The sequence below is a fragment of the Caloenas nicobarica genome, chromosome 8 (assembly GCF_036013445.1).
Source record: "Caloenas nicobarica isolate bCalNic1 chromosome 8, bCalNic1.hap1, whole genome shotgun sequence".
Classification (NCBI taxonomy): domain Eukaryota; kingdom Metazoa; phylum Chordata; class Aves; order Columbiformes; family Columbidae; genus Caloenas; species Caloenas nicobarica.
Genome location: NC_088252.1, coordinates 19,635,120 through 19,649,986, shown reverse-complemented (window position 1 = coordinate 19,649,986; position 14,867 = coordinate 19,635,120).

Sequence of the window (14,867 nt, the reverse complement as noted above, 5' to 3'; positions counted from 1 at the left end):
ACAAACCTCAGCCCCAGACTACCACAGCCCAAACTGGGGCGTACTCTTTTACAATCTCCTCTTTTGGTTCTGACTAAGCTCTGCATTTTTCAGCTCTTGGGTTTCTCTTATTTCAGCTAATGGCATCATTTTTCTTCAATCCATAATCCAGTACATCTCCCTAGACTTCTGAGTTGCTGGGACATCAGCAGCAGATATTTTAGGACAACTGACTATTTCTGTACCCAATGTCAGAACAACTCTTGACAACCAAAGGACAGAGAAGGTCCTGGTTAGCATCTACAGAACATCCAGTACATCCCCAGGATCAAAACCAACCAAACAAAAAACCACACGCCAAAAAACCCAGCCAGAGTTCTGTTCTTGCACAGAGGTCAATGTCCCAGCACAGGCTGCAATTGTGAAACTCCACTGAGTACTTGAAGACATGAGAGAGCAAGAGAAAAAAAAAAAAAAAAAAAAAGTAAGCACGTCGGGGAGGAAAACAAGTTCCACAAAGAAGCTATAAATAATTTTTTTCTTCTTATTGAAGTTTCAGTATTTTTTTTCTTTTATGGAACCAAATCAAGCTCTCATTAAATCAGTTTAGTGGGAGCTCTATCTTTTGTATGGCAAACTAGAAAGCAAATACAAGTGTAACATGTGCAGTAACCCAACTGGAGAACAGAAGCAGTGATGTATGAAGGATGACAGAAGGTTTGGTTGGATCTCTTTCCCATGCAATTCCACATTTATGACATTGTAAGGATTGTATTTTCTTCCAAAGCTGTAGAAATCCTGCATAAAGAAAGAGAGAGCAAGAGACAAAGAAGGAGAGAGGTATTTTCTGGAGTCATCTTTAGGACTCTGAACCACTTATTACTCAGAAAGACTTTAATCTTGTGCTATTTCCTTCATGGAGAGATGGTGCTTTATTATATATTTTACTCTTGTTTTCCATGGAAAAGACCGAATGACTGTGACCAGACGAAAATTCTGACATGAGATGGAGTTTAAAGAACAGAACAATGGGCACATAAATACATGAGACTTATTAAGGAAGAATCAATATGATTTTTGAAAAAAGCAGCAATACTTCAGAAGTTTATTGGTGTTTTTAAAATAATTCAGTTACATGTACGAGTAAGATCTAAGTGATAAAATCTTGAAATTCAAAAAGACTCTTAGCAAAGTCCATTTTAAAAAGCTATTAAAGAAACTAAGTTGCCATAAGATAAGAGGGAAGGGTCTCACCTGGATAATGAATAAATACAATTTAAAAAATAAAGGAAATAGAAGGTAAAGAGTAGGTAGACAATTTTCATAGTGGTAGGAGATCAACAGTTGCAGCTCATGAAGGCCTGTGATAAGGCCCATGCTATGCGTAGTATTCAAAGAAATCAGATTAAAGTTAGTGGAAAAAAATACCTAATTAGTTTTATATTTAATGATGATTTTGCTTAATGAAATGGTCAAAAGAATCCCCCCTTCATATTAAGGTTGCATGCAAACACAAAGACAATGAAAAGTTGAAATTTTAACAAATATTGGTTTAGTGGCTTACTATATTTTATCCCTACAGAACATTTTCAATTTTCTAATTAGCTTTTAGTCTCCAAAGATATATTAGACACAAATTCACCTCAGCAAAGTATTCCTTGAGCTGCTTTATTGCCATCACCATTCACACTTCTTCCATACACTGCCTTAGCTTCTACCTCCCAGTTCCCACAGACAGGAATTTGTAAAGGAAAGCTATGACAAACACTGGATAGACAATCAGAGAATACATTCAGTCAAGTCTAGTGAGGAAACATCATCTAGCCTTTCTCTCACCAAAAAAACCATCCAAAAAACCCAAAACAACACTCAAACACACCAAAAAAACCCCCACCCCAAACAAAAAGCACAAAACAACAAACACCCCGCCCCCCAAAAAAACCAGCAAACAAAACAAACCCCCCCCACTAAACAAACAAAAAAACCCGCCAAAAACCAGACCACCACAACACAGAAAACCAAAAACCAACACCCAGCTGGTTCTCAAGTTTGAATGTACAGGGAATAGTCTACATTCAACATCTATTTTTAAACACTTAAAACCACCATTTATAGGTATAACATTTATTAGACTTGTTGAAAGGGTGATCTTGTCATTGCTCTTCATTCAAAATATCTCTTCCAGCCTGCTAGCAAAAGGTTGTGACGCCTCAAAAGTGTGCAATTTTTTTAAAAGCCAAGCTGGCTTTCTTTGTCAATTTCTTGGTAGTAAAGAGTTGATAAAGAGTATAATGATTGTATTTTAAACATAATAGTGTTTGTCTAGATCCTTTACCATTCACTTTGTCCTCTGCAATCAAGAAAGCTCAGATTCAGCCGTCAGTCAAGTGCCAGGTAGCATATTTCCTCCCACCTGAAATTAAAGACTGAGAGCAAGCAAGGCAACTTTCTTGATATTCACTGGCTTCCAACCATCAGCACTGCACAGTGGCTCCATTCCAACAGCAGCAGGTCATGGTTAAATGTCAGCACACTGAGGAGACTGCACTTCCAGAGGCTGGAGGATCCAGGCTGTGGGTCATATGTGCAGATTGCCAGAATATGAGATGTAATCGAAGTATTTGTCTGCAATTTAGGGCATCGATGGTGATAGAAGCCACATTCAAAGCAAAAGGAGGCAGCTGCTTATATTACAGGTAACAACCTCCTAGAACCTGCTAACGAAGAACATTATGGCTGTTAGAAGTTTATGGGCTCAAGGGAAAACTGAGGAAATGGAAGCCTAATCACTTGAAGGTTGCTGAGTAGATGTAAACCCAAAACTGACTCAGCTGAGCTAAAAAAAATTAAAACCAGAAACATCAACAAAATTTCATATATTTTTGCCCTGATCTTACGCTTTCTTAGGGAACAACTCATATTTACTGTTTGAAACAAGACACTGTGCAAACCAGCCTTTTGGTCTGAACACATTCTCACATGCATCAAAACTCCTTTTGTGCACATCTTTGTGTTATGATAAACATGAGGGAATTTCCCTCCCAGTGGAAGAGGGGTATGTTCCCCTAGAGCAAGCATACACAGGGGCTGCCACTGTAAGCTGTTCTACTTGAGCTTACTCTTCCATAACCTGTTTGTGCATCCACATCCTTTGATTTACCTTCTTCTCTTTGCTTACAAGAAGTGCTTGTGGTTTCAAAGCCCCTGTGTTTCAGTTTACATTTCAACTAAAACCCTGTCTTTGTAGACAGGAATTAGACATTGATTTTACTGCTACTAATATATATCAATATTTATTTTTATTAACTTCCTCAGATTTCTTTAGCTGTACTAGTTATCTGTGCTTATGAGCACTTTAAAAAAAGCTTGTGCTACCCTGAAACAGCTGTGTGGCCAGAGCAGCCCGACCAGGTGAGCAGCCCAGCAAAGCCCTCCAGGTGAGACACACCTGCAACAACAAAAGTAGCTCATGGATTCAGTCGTTTCCTAGAAAAATCACAAGCTACACAGGCACAGAAGCCTTTTCCTCTGTCCCTCAGCAGCGTGACCATCATTTTCTCAGGCAGTAACACAACCTTGGCAGCAGAACTTCGCAGCACAAATCTTGTCCAAATATACTTAAGAAAACCACTACAAATATACAGGATTAGGATAAATTGCACTGCTAAGTTATCTTTGGGGCTAAAGCAATAACTTGAAGTGTAAGTTTATTTCAGTGTAGAAATAAAACCTCTGACATCTTAATCAGTTCCAATGAAAATCTTCCATTAAAAATTACTGTCAACAAGCAAGAAAAAGCAGTATTCAGAGTTTAAATTGTTTCCAAATAATGCTTTGAAAGCTTTCACAATGCCCACAGTGAAACCATCCAAATGACTTTTCTGTGACTGTTGAATCAGATGCTTTTATTCCACATCCCACCTCTGCCCTCCCAGTATTTAATTACCAGTTTAGTGGATGTCTAGTGTAGTTTTTCCTCAGGTTTTACCCATAGTACATAACTTGTCAAAAGCACACCAAAACATTTTCAGACCTGTAGACAACTGGACTTCTTACAATTTCCTTAAAGGAAAAGATGACTGTGAATGCTTTGCTTTGAGTTGAAGACAAAAATTTTGAGCTTGGAGGTTGTTTAGGAGCAACCCAAAGCAAGTTATTATTCATCTGAAGAGAAACTCACCTATCTTTGTGATGATGGCACATCACCTCAAATAACTTTTACTAGATTATTTCGTAAAACTAATGGATTTTTTTCAGAACAATTTGTATGCAAACTAATATGCTGAAGGAGTAGCATGGCTTAATTTTTTTAAATGATTCTTAAGCTTAAATTACAACTCCTCTTCTTATCACTTCAAAATTAAAATGTTGTGGTCTCAAAATTTCTTTTGAATGAGCTTTACACAATGTCTGTGCAACAGCCATTTCAAGGCAGGTTCATCACTTTGGGTGGAATGCCAGCAGATCAGCAGGGTGCACAGCCTGGATCTGTGAGGCCACATGGGCATTCCTGCCTTGAGAGCACAAGCCTGTCCTGGGGGCACTTAACGGGTTAAAACCACTGCAATATGCATTAAGCACATGTTTCAAGTCAGCAGGGTGCCAGTCTAAGATGTCCTCAAAGCCTAATTTGATAGATATTATGCCATATGCTGCTGCAAGTAGTCAGTAATAAAGAAAGTAAAAATTTTATGGATGAGCAAAATAGGAGCTCTTATGGATGGAGTGTTTTTAAATCAGGTGTATAATTTACCTACCGTCAGACCACATGTAGAGCGCATTACTCAATTGAACTTACAAGCAGATAGGAAGGCAGTTTCTTTTAATAAGCACTTCTTCAACTTATTGGCTCTACAATTACTTGCACCAATTACCAGCAGCTGCTGCGTGTTTGGTGTTTTATCTTAGACAAGGAGTTACATTAGTTTCTAATCAACAAACCATTCAAGGACTCTTTAAAAATCTTTACATTTAATTTCCCCATTTATTTTGAATTAACTGAAATACTGGATATTTTCATTGTAGTACTTTGGTTCTTCTTAGGTTCTTCTCCAAACAGATTTATTGTTGTAATATTAATTTTATGAATTCTATAAATCCAAGAACATACATAATAAAATATTTGATATTTGACATATATATGCTTTCAGTAGGCGTCAGTATTGGCCTTATTAAGCATATATGGCAGTAAATATAAAAGCGGTAACAATCGGCTGTATAAGACATTAAGCTTGCCATAGAATGTATTATACTCCAAGACCTCTATGACTTGTTCAAGTTTTTCAACTTTATTATTCACCTGTTTAACTCATACATACTAGGGCACTGGCTAATGTACCAAGATAACAATTACAGGAGAAAGTTTTTAATTTGTTTGTTTGTTGTTATTTTTTTTAAAAAAAACCCCAAAACCCCAAACCAACAAAAAAACCAACCAAACAAAAAAACCACCACCCCAAAAAACCAAAAAACAAACCACCACAAACGAACCCCAAACAAAACCAAAACAAAAGAAAAAAAACAAACCCACAAATGAAGCTACTCTTCCTTATGGGAAGGATGGAGTTTTTTAAATTTGTCTAGATTTTCAAAATTATACTTCTAGAAGCGTCCAAGTAACTTAATAACATTTGAAAAACACCTTCCTGTAACATGAATAGTGTTATTTCTTTTGTAGGTTTTATTCTCAAATATTTCAATGGGAGAAACAGAATAAAATGCATAATTTAAAACTGTAAGTAGCAGAAGTAGCTGAAAAGTTAGGATTTACTGTAACACCAGGCTCAGTATTTGCAAATAAAAGTAATAATTAAATAAGAACATCTGCTAAGTTATTCCAGCTGAGGGCCTGTCTAAATTACAGAATTGCCACCTCTGATGTTACACTAGAGGATTCTACCAACATGGAGTACCATTGACTTTCCAGAGACTTCCTGGTGGCCTATACCTACTCCCACTCATGCCACCTTCCCCCCTAACATGCTGGAGACAGGCAAGCTGATGCAGATCTGGTGCAACTTAAGAAGCTGCAGTGTGCAGCTCTTGCTCAGGAACAGAGGCTGTTGCTCTGGAAACAGTCTTCCTAATGACAAATTCCCTATAGAAGTCTGCCTTTCCAGGGAGCAAACTATGTTTGCTACAAAGAGAACAGTCAGGTAAAAATTGAATAAATAAATTTAAAAACCAACAATGACCACCACCGCAACACCACACAAATACAACACCACCACCACCCTCCGCCACCAGATACACACAAAAGACCCCCCACAACAAAAACCCCTTTCGCATTTAAATTCTTATACCAATCACCAGGTTATGTGGACATTCTTCATACTACATATGAGCAGCATGCTAGTAAGCTTAAAATCTGAAGACATGCCATTTGGATAGGTACCATAAGTGCCCGATCCACTTTAGATGATATGTCAGTCATTACTGGAGAGTTAGCCAAAAAACTCAAAACACAAAAAAAACCCCACAAAACAACAACAACAAAACCAAAAAACCCACACACAAATGGTTTCTATATAAAAAGTAGAGAACACTATTCTGGAAATTTTAGAGCACGATTTTCAGAACCAAGACAGGAGAAACTTTCAGTGATTTGATGATGCAATTTAATAGATAAATGCTTCTGTATAGCCTTAGAAATCTTGCAAAGCCAGCCATCTTTAGGGCAATATCATGATTCCAGGTCTAACACTCAGGAAAGAGAATAAGACAATTCAGTGATGTCGCACAAATCGATTGGTATAAAGTGATATAAGCCCAAAGCTCATAAAATATTTCCGTTTCCCATTCACAGTGAGTTTGCTATAGACATGCATCACAACTGTTTGAGGGAAACAAAGAAAAACCTTCCTTGTTTCTAATTTTCTGAAATGATACATCAGATCATGCAAATCCTGCACCTTCTGTAAAATAATTAGATCTAAACAGAGCAGTCCAATTGTTTCATATTATTATCTGTTAAAAAGAAACAATCAAGACTGCTAAAAACCCCAGAAAATTCCTTTAAAGAGGCCTCAGGATCAACTTCTTATATAACAAAGGAGTCTTCTGTAAATATCAGGATACTACAACTATTTTGAGGAGCCAGTAACATGGGTGTCTTCTAGTACACTGGATCCAAACCTGGACTTTAAGCTGTCACCATATTTAGGTTGCAAGAAACCTTTGGAAGTCATCTGATCCAACGTTTACACTCCCCACAGCAAAGGCAACTTCAGACTTGGTCTTGAATCAAGTTCTGGTGAAAACGGTAATAGAAAAATGGGAAAATTAGTCTGCAAATGAAGAAATTTACTTAGAAACTTTGCAGTGAGCATCACTTGGAAGCAAGTGATGAATCACACATGTCTCTGAAGTTATTACTTGTATATCCTTCCTTGTTCTTTTTCTCCAAAGCGTGCTAAAGCTGTGGAGGGAGAGGGTAATTTTCTAGAATTTTACTAAACACAAGTAAATAGTCAGGCCTTCTTCACTCTTCCAAAAAAGAAAAATTGTCATTTTCCATAAAAGAAGAAAGTCCAGCCCTCTCTTTACTACAGATGTACAATTTAGTTTCTTCATCACCCTACCAGTGTATTAAATCCACCCAAAACCATAAACCATTTTGTTACTGAACTTCAGAAAGAAACACACATTCATATTTTTATTGCAAATTCCTTTAACTCATGCAGTTAACTTACAAATTATCCATCTTTTAATGCGATCTCTCTCACAGCTGGGGAAAATCTAACCCTCTCAGGACGCAATCAGATATTCATATCAATTTGTTTAATTAACACTAAGCTTAATATCTCTCTTAATTATGACTGCAAACACTTCCTTAAAGCAAATCAAACTCACTAACTTACAAAAACAAACCAAAGAAATCTTACACCATTTAAAAATGACTCACATAAATCTTTGAGAAGATTAATCCAAAGCCTCTTAGGTATTCTGAATGAAGAAAAAGCAGAGATCCATAAAACCTGAGGTTCAAACACCAGAAGGATCTGCTGAAGTTATCTGCCTGTATCTTTTCAAGGTTAGTAGTACACCAGCTCTTGATGTGCTCCTAATTTATATAAGATATTTTTCCTCTCTTCCCAAGGATTTTTTTTTCTTTGCCCCGCCCCCCCCCCCCCCCCAAATGTACATGAGGGACTGCATATTGTTCTTGGACAAATGCACACAGTTTAAGTGTTTCTTGAAAGAAAGGTGGTCCATCACATTAGCAAATCAAAGATCAATATATATCTATTTTGATGCAAGTAATGTAAATTCAACTCGATGTTCTGATAATATCCTGAAGAATGAGATTATTTAAGTACATATACACCACTATCCTGCAGAACACAATGTGAAAGGACACCAGGATTGTAAGTGCTGGTTTCTCTAGCCGATATGTTAAGGTACTCGAAAATTGTATGAGGATCTTACCCTCTCCTGGGATCAAATCGATAAAATGCAAAGCACTCATTACGCACAATCCTCTTAAGCACATTAGTCATCCTTGGGAATATATGTTTACCACATAATGAATTTCAGACCTCTTTATAATTACAAAAATTGTTGTTTTAGAGCTATGCTTTTAGAGAATGTGTAGATTATATAAACAAAAGGAAATATGAAAATATAATATCGCTGATGTCACTAATCTCTCATAGCACTATAGTACTACCTGGATATTGGTACGGTCCTTATTGCATAGCACACTTTTTGAAAAAATTCAATTATATACAGTGCAGATACTGAAAGGCATAAAATTAACTACACTGTGTTATGCTTGCCTCACAGAAAATTTTGCCAGCTAGAAAGGACTTGTAATCAAAGCTACACTGCTAAGCTTAAAGGAAGTGTATCATGCCCAACACAAATATCAGCATGACAATGAAAGCAAACTTTGCTCTGTGCTTAACTAATCAAAGCAGCTCATTCTGCCAACTCTTCATCTGCCATATTTCCTGTGACATCTGAAAGGATCAGGAAGCAGGAACATGTAAAGTAACAGCAATAGAAACTATGTCCTAGCTTCTTTAAAGTCTTTTCCCGTGGAATATCAAAGGCACACTGACACTTTTTTCCTTCAAAATTAAAATCCATTTCGATTACCTCAATCAAGAAAGAAAATTCAAAAATGACTGAGGTACCCGAATGGAAGCTGGAGTGGACTCCTTCCTGTCAAGGTCCTCCCTCTTGGCAATTTAACCTGGAAAATGAAGCAGTAATTGTCCAGCCTGCTGCTTATTTTTCAGATAATAAACTGGCTTTTTTAAGATAGAAAAATTCTAAGTGCAGGTGTAATGAACACCTAAAAAAAAAAAGTTTTCTTGATAGTCTTATTCTGGAAATAGGCAAAGAAGTAGTATCATTTAGCAATTCCTAACTGCCAAAAAATACTTGGAAAAGATAAAATTTAACATCCTTTATTCTTTTAGTATTACTTAGCCCTTAAAAAAAAAAAGACAATACTTGCAACCTCTTCCATCATCCTAAAATTGGAATATTCACCATGACAGCAATAAAGCCTTACTTTGAGTTAGTCACATAAAATTATTTGATCTTTTCCTAGATTAAGATATTATGTTTACCGTTCATCTAATAAGAGACATCTGAAATCTTCTAAAACAGGTGTCCCATTCATTTCTCAGTCATAAAACTCAGGACTCAGGTACCAGAGCTCCTCAGGCAAACTTCTAAGCTACCAAAAAAAAAAAAAAAAAAAAAAAAAAATCCTAAACCTACCCCAAAAAGAAGTCCTTCTACTTAGCACAAGGGAGACTTGTCTTAAGGCCACATGAGAGAAAACAGATTCAGAATTCTTTATCGTATTTCTCAATAAATTAGACTTCGAACTTGTATTTCAAGTCTACCAGATCTCATTAAATAACGATGCTCTGAAAGAAAACATCGAAAGAATAAAAACATGGATAGGTACAATACGAAGCTTTAAAGAAGGTCTCCAGGGTTTTCTGTCCCTTTCCTTCAAGCTCTTCAAAAACGCACACTTTGGGTTGCTCAAGAGAAGGAAAAATAAATCCCAACAACGAGAACAGCAGCTCTCAAGTAAAGAAAATATGTTTGTGCATGAAATTTGTTTTTTACAAAAATAACAGAAATTGAATGGTCATACACGACAAGCACACTTTTTCTTGCTTTACAGATTGGCAGATCTACAGTTGTAGTTCCCGTGAACATCCCCGGGAAGGTTTAACTAGTTATGGTGGGCACCACAGGGCCTACTGCTCAACAGTCACATGAGAAAGGGCCAGTCTCCAGTTATTTCCAGTACCTACACAAACTAATATCCAAGTACAGCTAAGGACTAAATACATTTTTAACTATTTCTGTCTTTGGCACTTGTTTAAATTTGAGGGAATGCTTCTTACCATTGATTTTTTTTTTTTTAATTTAATAATAGCACACCTGTTCTTTTTTAAGCACACATCTATGATTCTTCTCATTGCCAGATATAGTAATATTATAGATATACTTAATAATGTTAACTTTCCTAAGAAACATTTTATCCTTAAAATGAGAGGTTTTTAAGATGATGGAAATTTTTCTTTTAAAAAACAGAATTAATGTGCACTGCATATAATGTGTTGCAAAACTGGTAGCACATCATTATCACCTCCTACTCAGAGCCATTTTAACTGTAATCTCAGTATTTGTGTAGCTCAGCAAATTAACAACCTAGTGTTGCTATAAAGATGTGATTGTCATGTTTATTCCAAGTTGGTTTTAACTGTCTTTGAACACCAATAAATTTGTTAACAGTTTGCATGATTTTAAGAAGAAAAAGAAAAATCTATGTTTTTTCAAGAGTCTAGAAACTGAAGAAATATGTAATTTGATTAAGAACTGCATTTATATTTATATAAAGTTGGAGGGGGGTTGGAACAACCCCCTTTTCATTTTTAAATAAACACATTGGGCCATCTCTATAGACTGCTTACATCAATTGATTCTGGAGTTAAAACACCAACATTTCTGAAATTTCCTCTCCTCACTATTCCAAATTGTGGTCTCATTTCAACTAACGCTGAAAACACAAAAGCAATGGTAGAACAGCCCAATTCTTTATCAGAGCACATGCACATTGAACAAAAAAAATCCAGAGACAGTCAAGCAACAAGGTTCAAAATCCTTATTTGAGCAGTCACAAAAAAGGAGCCATTACAAGAAAGCGCAAGGCAGCTACAATACAACTTTTTTTCATACTCACATAGTTAAATGATATCATAATTTCTTCACTGCTCACAGATTCCAAAGTTTTCAGACAAGAACAATAAGTACAATTTTACTCACGAGCTGTTCGAAACAATTAAGTTACTGGATTTAAGCTTTGATGCATTCAGATAGTACACTGGGGTTTACATACACACGTTGTTTTATGATCAGTGTCTACTATGTGGCCCCTGTACCTTTAGGGTCTCCTTCCTCAAAACATGACCTTAGCAATACTACACGTCATTGTCTTTTCTAGTTGCGGTCAGAGCTATTTAACCAAAGAAAATCCTTTGTAAATACAGAAGTCAAACTAATTGGTCAGGGTAGCATTCAACTTTTTTTGTTTCTAGTCCTAGAAATGACTTTGAATAGAATATTAAGAAGTAGAAATTCCTGCTTCATAAGAAAAATCCTATGGCTCACACATTTGAATGGACATGGAATTCCTGAAATGTCATCAAATGGTGTTTTCCTCTGGTGAAGTACCCTCAGATCAGAACATGTTCTTCCGTAGTAAAGCAGCACAAAAGCCAACCGTCACTACTTCTTTCAAAATATCTAAATGACTCAAGTCCCACTTTCGACGTGCAAAAATCTTGAGTTAAATACTGAAATACTATCATGTGTGTTCAGTGGACAGGTTTATCGAAGAGAAAAAGAAGGAGGTAGTATTGAAAAGTACTTTTACTCATGTACCTTAAAAATAACAGATATATGATGCCTTGTATCAAAACATACAGAATTGGTTTAAAAAAATCTCGAAGTGTACCTTCTTTCACTGTATTTGATTAAAGCATATAAGTAGTCTGAAGTAGAAATAAGATACCAATGTTCAAGAAAACCAATTATCAAGAACACAACTGAAATCCTTTGCCTGTGAAATACAAATTATCTTCCAGATAACTTATTTCTAACACTAAACTAGGATTTTTCCCTTGATATTGTGTAACAAAAATTGCCACATGAAGTGATACCATTCATTAAGCACTGTTTAGGTGAGAATTTTATGGTATTTAAACTTTCCAAATATTCACATACCAACAAAAAATAAATTACTCACTAGAAAGCTGAATGTGAAAGAGATTCTCACCATAGCTACTAAACAGGTGCACAAAATGGAAAGCAGACCTTCAAACAACCCGGAATTCTGATGCTATGGGTAAGAAAGGTGACAAAAAAGCTACATATATGAGAACCAAAAATTAAGAGGAGAGTGGATTTGCAACCAGAGTTTTGAAAACAGAGCCACGTGGTCTGCTGAAACAGACACACACAAAGACTGGACAATTCAATGAAATATGGCACTGTTAATGGAATAAACGATAACACTTACATAAAACTTAAGAATTATTCATCAGAATGATTCTCATTTCCTTCGTAAAAACTACTTAGAGGATTGAGAGTAGACATTCCATGGAACCATATGTGCAACATCTAGTCAGCAATCCATTCTTTAAAGTGTTTATATCAGATTATCATAGGAGTAGGGCTAGAAAAGGAGATTGGAAGAAAGCAAGTACAGGTGACCCAATTCTGCACTTGAGTTTTACTCTATATATCTATATTGGGGCTAATTGGATATAAAATGATGGACTGATAGAAGTGAACTACTAAGTGCTACACACAATGCTTTTTCTGGCAGTATTATAGTGTATGTGATAAAAGCCCATATACATGATCTACTTATTGAAGAAATGTACAAAGGACTGACAATACCAAGAACCAAATTAAAACAAAAAACCAGTTTGATTTGGAGCTAAGTATGAAAGGCCTATTCTTTTATCACTTCCTGAAAGGTGGCAGAAGTGAAAAGCCTGATTAATTTCTCTACGTAAAATAAAGGACTATACTAGTATTTGTTTATCCTGCAGATTGTTTTGTATTGCAGGATAATTGTGGGATTATAATTTCCACTCAAGGGAGAAATGCATTTATTTGTTACCACTGCAGAGTATTTTTCTGTACTGTTCTGCACTAGTAGAATTTCATCCATCCTACAATATATTCAGGCAAGTTCACTTTATAAAATCCTATTTTAATCTCACCTATTGGTTTCTCAACCCACCATATACAATTGGACTCATTATTTACTCCTGTTTGACTGCAGCAACTTCCCAGAAGGCCAAGTGTAGGCACCTGAAGACACAAATGTGATAGGAACTGCAGGGAACATCAGTTAAAACTCTGGCTACAGAAGTCAGTCATCACATTTAGAGATCTCCTTTTTCCCCTTCATCATCACCCTTCTAGTTTCCATGCTAATTAATCCTTCTGGTTTCTATGTTGATTAACCGAGACTCATATCTTAGAGTTTTCCACATTGTCTGCTTTTGAAACAAAGTCTAGATTTCCTAGGCCCATTATCACATTTCCAGAATGGTTTCAGAGCTGACTCTGCTTTCAAAAAATGACACTTTTCATGGTTGGAATTCTGCAGAATTCCAGAATACATGAAAACCAGCAGCAGTTCACTTTCTCTATGTATCTCTTTCTACATTCTGTACCTACAAACAGGGCCCTTATGAACACAACAGCATTTGTGTTCTTAAGGCAAAATACATTGCAAAAAGCACAATGGAAAGCCCTCTAAAAACTTTATTGCTGAAGTCATTATTCAAGACACATCCCATTGCCAAATCTGCAGAGCAGAATAGTACTGTAGTTACCTCCTCCCCTGAGCTACAGATATTGATTGCAAAATTGACATTAATAATGCAAAGAATAAAATATTCAAGCAAGAAAGAGAAGGCTAAGCTCCTGAATGTAGAAAGTGCTCTAAACTACTAGTGGAGGCAAATAAAACAAAAATTATTTAGGAAGCAGGGGAAGCTAAAAAAAAAAAGAAAATAAAAGAAAGAGAGGGGGGGCAGGAAAGAGGCAGTATTCTTGCTTCCCATATAGTGTTACTTGTATTGAAATCTGTCCAGGACTAGATCCTGCAAGGACTAAGAGAACCAGTCTCATCCTGACATATGCAAGCAAAAATTTACTGAGTCATAAAATAAAGTTAATACTGGTCACTTGCAGAATCCAAGAAACTGTGCCTTTTTAGCTGCAACTTTTTGGTTCCTTTAAGCACACTTATTTCAGAAAAAAGCTTTTCTGTGAGGAGTTTCTTCTACATTGTGAAATCATAAACTGTCTAGTTGTCCAAAGCACTTTGTAGGAAACAAATTAGCTTGTAAATTTAGCACAGCAAGGACAGGGTGCTAGAGTTGCATTCACTCAGCATATACTTAGCCATAGATACAGTGACTATTACATACAATTGTTCATGACTTCAGAAGACAAAGTTATTTCTTATTTTGTCCATTTTAGCAAATCTGTTCAATTTTTTATTATCTAACTGTTAACATAAAGTTACAAGGATATCAAATCCTGAAACATCCTGATTTTTTTTCTGACATTATATACCCATACAAATATTTAATCATATTATTGTGCACCATTACTGAGTGCACAAGTAATGTGATATGCATTTGGGCTACATACAAACCGCTATTACAGGAACATTATTTATACAATAACCATTCTTAATAGAGCCTCTGTCTTCTTCTAGTCTTAAAGTTACCTTAAGGAGATCATTTGTATGTTATAGGCATATTAAAAAAAACCAAACAAAACACCACACATCAGGTACGTTACCCAAGTGATGCCATTGGAGACTT